Source organism: Chrysochloris asiatica, unplaced genomic scaffold (assembly GCF_000296735.1).
Source record: "Chrysochloris asiatica unplaced genomic scaffold, ChrAsi1.0 scaffold00112, whole genome shotgun sequence".
Taxonomy (NCBI): Eukaryota; Metazoa; Chordata; class Mammalia; order Afrosoricida; family Chrysochloridae; genus Chrysochloris; species Chrysochloris asiatica.
This window is the reverse complement of record NW_006408630.1, coordinates 581,233-588,777: the sequence shown is the minus strand read 5'-3', so window position 1 is coordinate 588,777 and position 7,545 is coordinate 581,233.

The window sequence follows — 7,545 nt, the reverse complement described above, 5'->3', positions numbered from 1 at the left end:
TTGAAGAGGTTCAAGAGCTGAACAGAAAATTTCAAAGATCAGCTCGAGAAGACAAAACCAGGTACTATAATAATCCTCACTAGTGGACCAATAAACAACATTCTTGGCAATGGAGAAAAGATTGAAGTTGTCAATGACTTCATTTTGCTAGGATCAACCATGAACACTCATGGAAGCAGCAGTCAAGAAATCAAACGACGTATTGCATTAGGCAAATCTGCTGCATAAGTACTTTTTAAAGTGTTGAAGGGTAAAGATGTCAGTTTGAGGAGTAAAGTGTGCCTAATTCAAGTCATGGTATTTTCAATAACCTAACATGCATGTGAAAGTTGGACTGTGAATAAAGAAGACCATAGCAGAACTGGTGCATCTGAGTTATGGTGTTGGAGGAAAATGTTGAGAGTACCGTGGACTGCCAAAAAAACAAATCGATCTGTATTGCATGAAATACAGCCAGACTGCTCCTTGGAAGCTAGGATGGTCAAACTTCATCTCTCACACTTTAGACATATTGTCAGGAGGGACCAGCCATTGGAGAATGATAATCATGTTTGGTAAGGTGGAGGGTCAGAGAAAAAGGGGGAAATCCCCAGCGAGATGGATTGGCAAAGTGGCAGCATCAATGGGCTGAAGTGTAGTAACAATTGTGAGGTTTGCCCAGGACTGGACAGTGTTTCATTCTGTCATATATATGGCTGCTATGAGTAGGTACTGACTCGATGGCACCTAACAACAACTACAATAATGAGTCAGAACCAATTGGACTGCACTTAACAACTGCATACATTCATTTAATCCTCAGTTATGCTAGAGCTCTTCAGTCTTTGGTTGAGGTACAGGATGGTCAGTCTCTGAATCAAATGTAGGGGGAGAAGGAAATTGAATCATTTTAAACAGACTTTCAAACAGATTCTGAACCAATCCTTCTTATGTTACATGCATTTCCCCCTCACTTGCAGAGGTTCCATGTGCATTCAATACATCAGACTCTGGAGGACTCAGCGGTGCAGGTTTTGTTCGTTTCTTACCATTTTTGTTGATTATTGTCTTTCCCTTTTCTCTCAATATTTAACCACTCATTCAACTATGTATGAAGGAGCTTCAAAAAGTTCATGGAAATTCAATTATCTTTTAATTCTATTTTTTATGAACTTTTTGAAGCCCCCTCATGTTTTATAGCTTTCATAGTTTTGTTGTTGTTGTCTGTCATCCCCTTCCTTGAGAGTTTATGTCTTGAAAAAAACTTATTTTACTTCATTGTACTAAGATTTTAAGAGAGGGTAAAAATAGACATATGGTTATCCTATCATCCTGACTAGAAATACCCAATGATTTCCTACCATTTTGGGATTTTTAGATCTAAAACACATTCTGTGAAGGAGCTCTGGTAGTGTAGTGGTTACAAATCGGGCTTCTAACCTCATGGTCAGCAGTTCAAAACTACCAGCCGGTCTGTGGGAGTATAATGAGGCTTTCTGCTCCCATAAAGATTTACAGCCTTGGAAACCCTGTGCAGGGTCACTATGAGTCAGATCCGACTTCACAGTACTTAACAACAACAACAACACACATTCTGTGAGTTTATTGAATTAACTGGAGGTTTTGAAGAAACTATGCTCCAAATGATGCCCAAGTTGTGACTGGGCACATTTCCATTTATGAATGACACCTGACAGTTGAATATTTCTCTATGTGGCACCCTTTTGCATTTATCTACACAAGGATCTGATACCCAGAAGACATTAGTTACAATATGCTCAAGATCCATACAGCTAGTAAGTGGTGAATCCAGTTTACATACATCTTCTGGCTTCTGACTATACCATGTGGTCTTTCTCTTTGTCATTTTGTCTTATTTTGTACAAAGAAAACAAATTAGGAAAATGTGTTTCTTTTCATAAAAGTGACACAGTACAGAAAACTTGATGAAAAAAGTCACATTCCTGAAACGTTAATCTTGGAATCCTCCCTCACTCTCGTCCTGTGCAGCATAGACATTTTGCTAGCCTGACGAGCTAGCCACATCTGTTGGAGTTTGTTTAGAATGTGTTGCTGGAATCGCTTACCCCACGCTGGGGCCTACAGTGATTTGGCTTAAGCTGAAAGTCTTCCCACTCAGTCTTTGTGGTCCTTCCTTGGTCTCTGAGCCTTCACAAAGCTCACAGAAAACATCTCCCTCTGGTCCCCACCATGTTTCCACATCTTTGCTCCCTTAAGAAGATTCACATATATGTTTCCCATGATTGTGAACTATGAGCAGTTGTCAGGGCCTTTCAATCACTGTAACCGCCTATAAAAGCTTGTTGCATTTTCAGTTTTACTAAATATTTCTATAATTCAAAAATTATGGAAATGGATAAGGTTTCTGTTCTTTGGGAATATATCTAACAGCTGTGTGCACACCAGATGCAAATGAATATATAGAAATAAATTGTGCATTTTACAGACTACACTTCGTATTAACTGCCTTTCCATTCAGACACCTCAACCTTTGCTCCTGCCAGGAGGCCAAAAATGCTGAAGCAACGTACAGGGACAATTCGTTTCTTAGTTCTACCAAGCTAAAAGATAAGGTTTCATGCAGCAATTTGTGAATAAAAACACAAATCCATCTATCTCAACCAGTGTTTCTCTAGTTCAGAAACAATTTGCTAAAGGTGATTCTGACATTAGGAATTATGTGTAATTGAATATGTTACTAAACTTCTCTAATTCCATATATCTATCCAACTGAGTTTATTGAACATAAGCTTGAATCCCTAAGTGGTGAAAAGAGTTAAATACTAAGTTATTAAACTTAAAGGTTGACAGTTCAGACATATCCAGAGATAGCGCAGAAGAACAGCCTGGCAATCTGCTTCCAAAAGGTCTCAGCCATGAAAATACTAAGGAGCAGTTGTACTTGGCACACGTGGGGTGGCCTTGAGTCAGAATCAAGGTAAGTTGCTAACTTCCCTGACTCCAGTTTTCCCGATTATGAAATGGAGCTATCCAATCAAGTTTTGTTGTTGTTGTTGTTAGGTACCATTGAGTCGGTACCGACTCGCAGTGACTCAGTCTACAACATAACGAAACACTGCCCGGTCCTGGGCCAACCTTACAATTGTTGTCACACTTGAGTACATTGATGCTGCCACTTTGCCAATCCATCTCACTGGGGGTCTTCCTCTTCTTCTTTGACCCTCCACCTTACCAAACATGATATCCTTCTCCAGCAACTGGTCCCTCCTGACAATATGTCTGAAGCATGAGAGACGAAGTTTGGCCATCCTGGCCTCCAAGGAGCACTCTGGCTGCACTTCTTCCAACACAGATCTGTTGGTTCTTTTGGCAGCCCATGGTACTTTCAATATTCTCCTCCACCACAACAACCCAAAATGCATCAGTTCTTCTACAATCTTCCTTATTCACTATCCAAGCCATGGTATTTTCAATAATCTCATATGCATGTGAAAGTTGGACAGTGAACCAAGTTTACTAAGAATTAAATTAGATAAATTATTGTTGTTAGGTGCCATCGAGTCAGTTCTGACTCATAGCGACCGTATGCACAACAGAATGAAACACTGCCCAGCCCTGTGACATCCTCACAATTGCTATTATGTTTTAGTCCATTGCTACTGACAATGTGTCAGTTCATCACCTTGGGGGTCTTCCTCTTTATGAAGCATAATGCCCTTCTTCAGGGACTGGTCCCTCCTGATAACATTTCCAAAGCATGAGAGATGAAGTCTTGCCATCCTGTCTTCCAAAGAGCATTCTGGCTATACTTCTCCCAACACAGATTTGTTTGTTCTTCTGGCAGTCAATAATACTTTTAATATTCTTCTTCAATACCACAATTCAAATGCATTGATTTTTCTCCAGTCTTCCTTATTCATTGTCCAACATTCACATGCTTATGAAACAATTTATATCTTTGCTTTTGAACACTTTTAAGAGGTCTTGTAGAGCAGATCTTAGCTGCATCCATGAGTGTTCATTGTGGATCCAAGCAAAATGAAGTTTTTGACAATGTCAATCTTTTCTTCATTTATCGTGATATTCATTAGTTCAGGTGTGAGGACTTTTGTTTTCATTATATTGATGTGGATAACCATGATAACCATACTGGAGGCTGTAGTCTTTGGTCTTCATCAAAATTAGATAAATTAGTCTTCTGAAAAATAAATCAGCAACCACGTAGTGAACAGTTTTTATACTTTTGGCTGTCCAACTAGCAAACCAAGATTCAAAGACCACTCTTCCTGGCCTCTCTGGTTACTCCTTTGCAAACACAAGAGTTGACAAAGGGCCAATTTGTTATTCTAGCAATGGCTTTAATCTGATGTATGTGATACAAATAAGCAAAGACAAGTGATAATTATCTTTGGTGAGGCAATAGTGGCCTTGAAGATCCTGCCATGGCTAGATGTTGTCATCTAATACTCACCAGAAGTGGTTGCTACACATAGCACAACATTTCCATATACATTCCTTCTTGCTTCATGTTTCATTCCTAAATCTGTCTCTCTAGCCTTCCTACAATTCTGTGGACTAACCAGTGATCTTCAATAAGTACATTTTTTTTGGTTTAATATAGCTTCAGAGAAACAAATTCTCCTGTCTCTAATAACAATTAGAACACTCACTGGTTTAAAATACAGACCATGGCTCTCTCACTTGGCACATGTCACCAGCAATAACCAATCACTAGAAAAAGTCATCACATTTGGTAAAGTGAAGTTAGTGAAAATGAGAGAATCCTTCAGTGAGATAGACAGACACAATAGTCACACCAATGGACTGAAAAGTATCAATGATCATGAATATGGAATAAGACCAGGCAATGTTTTGTTCTGTTATACTGAAGGCCACTAGAGTCATAGCTTACTTAGTGGCAATTAACAACAGCAGCCCTTCTAGAATCTGGAGATCCCTATCTTGTATATATATCACAGAAAGTTCCAAGGACATTATAGAGACCAGATAGGAGATTTCCAAAAGCTGGTTGGTAGAAATCAACCATAGACTATATTGTGATGCTGCAGCACCTCAAGGTCAGTTTGAACTGCAAGGCCGGTGGTTCAAACTCACCAGCCAGTCCTCGGAAAGGTCACTATGAGTCCAAACTGACTTTACGGAACTACAACAACAGCATTAGTTGGAACTGCGAGGAATTAAACAAAAGGTAGACTAGTAGGAGATATACTCAGTTCATATATTCCTATTGCCATCAAGTCAATTCCCATTCATAACAACCCTATATTGCGTTTCCGAAGAGTGACTGATGGATTTGAACTGATGACGTTGTGGTTAGCAGTCTAGTGTTTATCCTATAGTGCCACACCAGGACTCCAGTCCCAACTATGCTGTTGTTGTTAAGTGCTGTTGAGTTCATTTTGACTCATAGTGCCCCTCCCTGTATAGGGTTTCTAAGAGCAGCTAGTGGGTTTGAAGTGCTAACCTTGCCGTTAGTTGTCTAGTACTTATCCTATAGCATCACATCAGGACTCCAAAATCTGTTAGCAGAATTCATAGAAACAACAAGCAGACTGGGGAGTGGAATCCTGAGCAGTCATGGGCTTAACATTTGGGGCTGCCGGGGAAAACTGGCAAAAGATTTTTTTTTTTTTTTAAATTTGCTTTTGTTCTAGAAGTCTACCTGGATTTAAATACGAGTTCTACTAATTACTAGCTGTGGGATTTGGGGCAAATTATTTGAAATCTCTGTGTTCTAGTTTCCTCTTCTGTGAAGTGGAAATAACAATAGCATCGATTTCCTAAGATTGTTGTGAGGATTAAATAAATCAACCATCTCAAATGGTTAGAACAGGGCCCAGCACAGCATAAGCCCTGAATATAGTTCATAATATCAAAAAATTCTAGTTAATTGGCAACTAAATGGTGCTTGTAATCTGTGGAGGCTGCGTTTAGGAAGAAGTTACTTTTTAATTATCACTAACTGTTGTGTAATGACCTACATTATACAGTGTTGTTGTCAGGTGCCTTTGAGTTTGTTCCAACTCATAGCAATAGACCCTAGGTACAACAGAACAAAACATTGCCTGGTCCTGCACCATCCCCATAAGCATCCCTATCTTTGAGGCCACAGTTCAGCCATTCTGTCAATCTTTAGAGTCTTCCTTTTAGTTTCATTTACTCTTAACTTTGCCCAACACAATTTCTTCTCCAAGGATTGGTCCCTCCTCATAGCATGTCCAAAGTTCATCTTTTACATAGAGAGTAACATCTCACAGTTTTGACCATGGCATCAGATGAACTTGAGTTCAAATTCTAATCTGTAACTTTATCTCTGGGTGAAGTTGGACAACTACTATGAATGTAGATTATACATCAATCTTATGAGGTTAATAATACCTACTTCCTAGGATTTTTTTTTTTTCTTAAGCTACTGAGTAGTGCAAATAGTTAATATGCTTGGCTCTAACTCAAAGACAGAAGGTTCAAATCTACCAAGAGGTACCTAGGAAGAAATATATTTGATGATCTACTTCTGAAAAATCAGTATATGGTGAAGCATACTTCTACTCTGACACACATGGATCGCCATGAGTCAACTCAACAGCAGCTGGTTGCATGAGGACTATTTTGAGGATTAAGTTAGATAATATACATAGCAGTTTAGCTCAGTTCATGAAATAGAGAAAACTCTTAATACAAAAGTGTTATCATTTTTATAACAATTCAATGCTGTAGTATTTTTTTTCCTAATAGAAAAATAAGTAAACTGAGGCTCAAAAGAAGTAATTCCTCAAGGATCACTAACCTGTAAAGGAGAACAGAGACTTAAATGTCCTACGCTTCTTCTACCTAAACACTTGCATTGTCATTGTTGTGGCTAAGTGCCATTGAGTCAATTCTGGCTCATAGCGACCCTGTATATAGTTTCTAAGGAGTGGTGGTAGGTTTGATTTGCTCACCTTGTGATTAGCAGCCCAGTGCTTACCCTACAGTGCCACACCAGAATTTATAGGGCAGGTTATTTGGGGTAAGGCGAACAGTAGCCATGTTCGTATCAGAGAAAGAGACAGCCTTCACCCAAAATTGAATTTTGTTAGTTTGGGGTAATTTTTCTTTCTTGCCTATAAAACCATGAGCCCCGTGACTTTTGGTACCTCTGATTGAATACTCTCTCCTCACCCTCTCACTCTTCTTTATGTTATACAGGATCATTTCATTCTTGGAAACTTGTCAGTTTCCAAAGTAAAGAGGTATAATTTCAGGATCTTAAATTAAAAACAGAGAGAAAATGTTCTATTCTTCCCATTTAAAGGAACTCCATCTCACTCAAGCTTTCTTTCTTATACTTCATCCCTGCTCTTTCTCTGAACAGACTTGACAGAAAAATTATTTGGATATCTCATGTGTTTGTCATTTCAGGCCAACAAAGTGATGGTTTAATGCAAAATGACATGACAGGCCGGGAATTTCATACTAAAACATATCTCACACTAAACTTGTGGTAACAAACAATCCCACCTGGGAATATTGAATAACAGTTTGACACTGTCCTAATCGCTGGTCATCTTTTTTTTTTTTTTT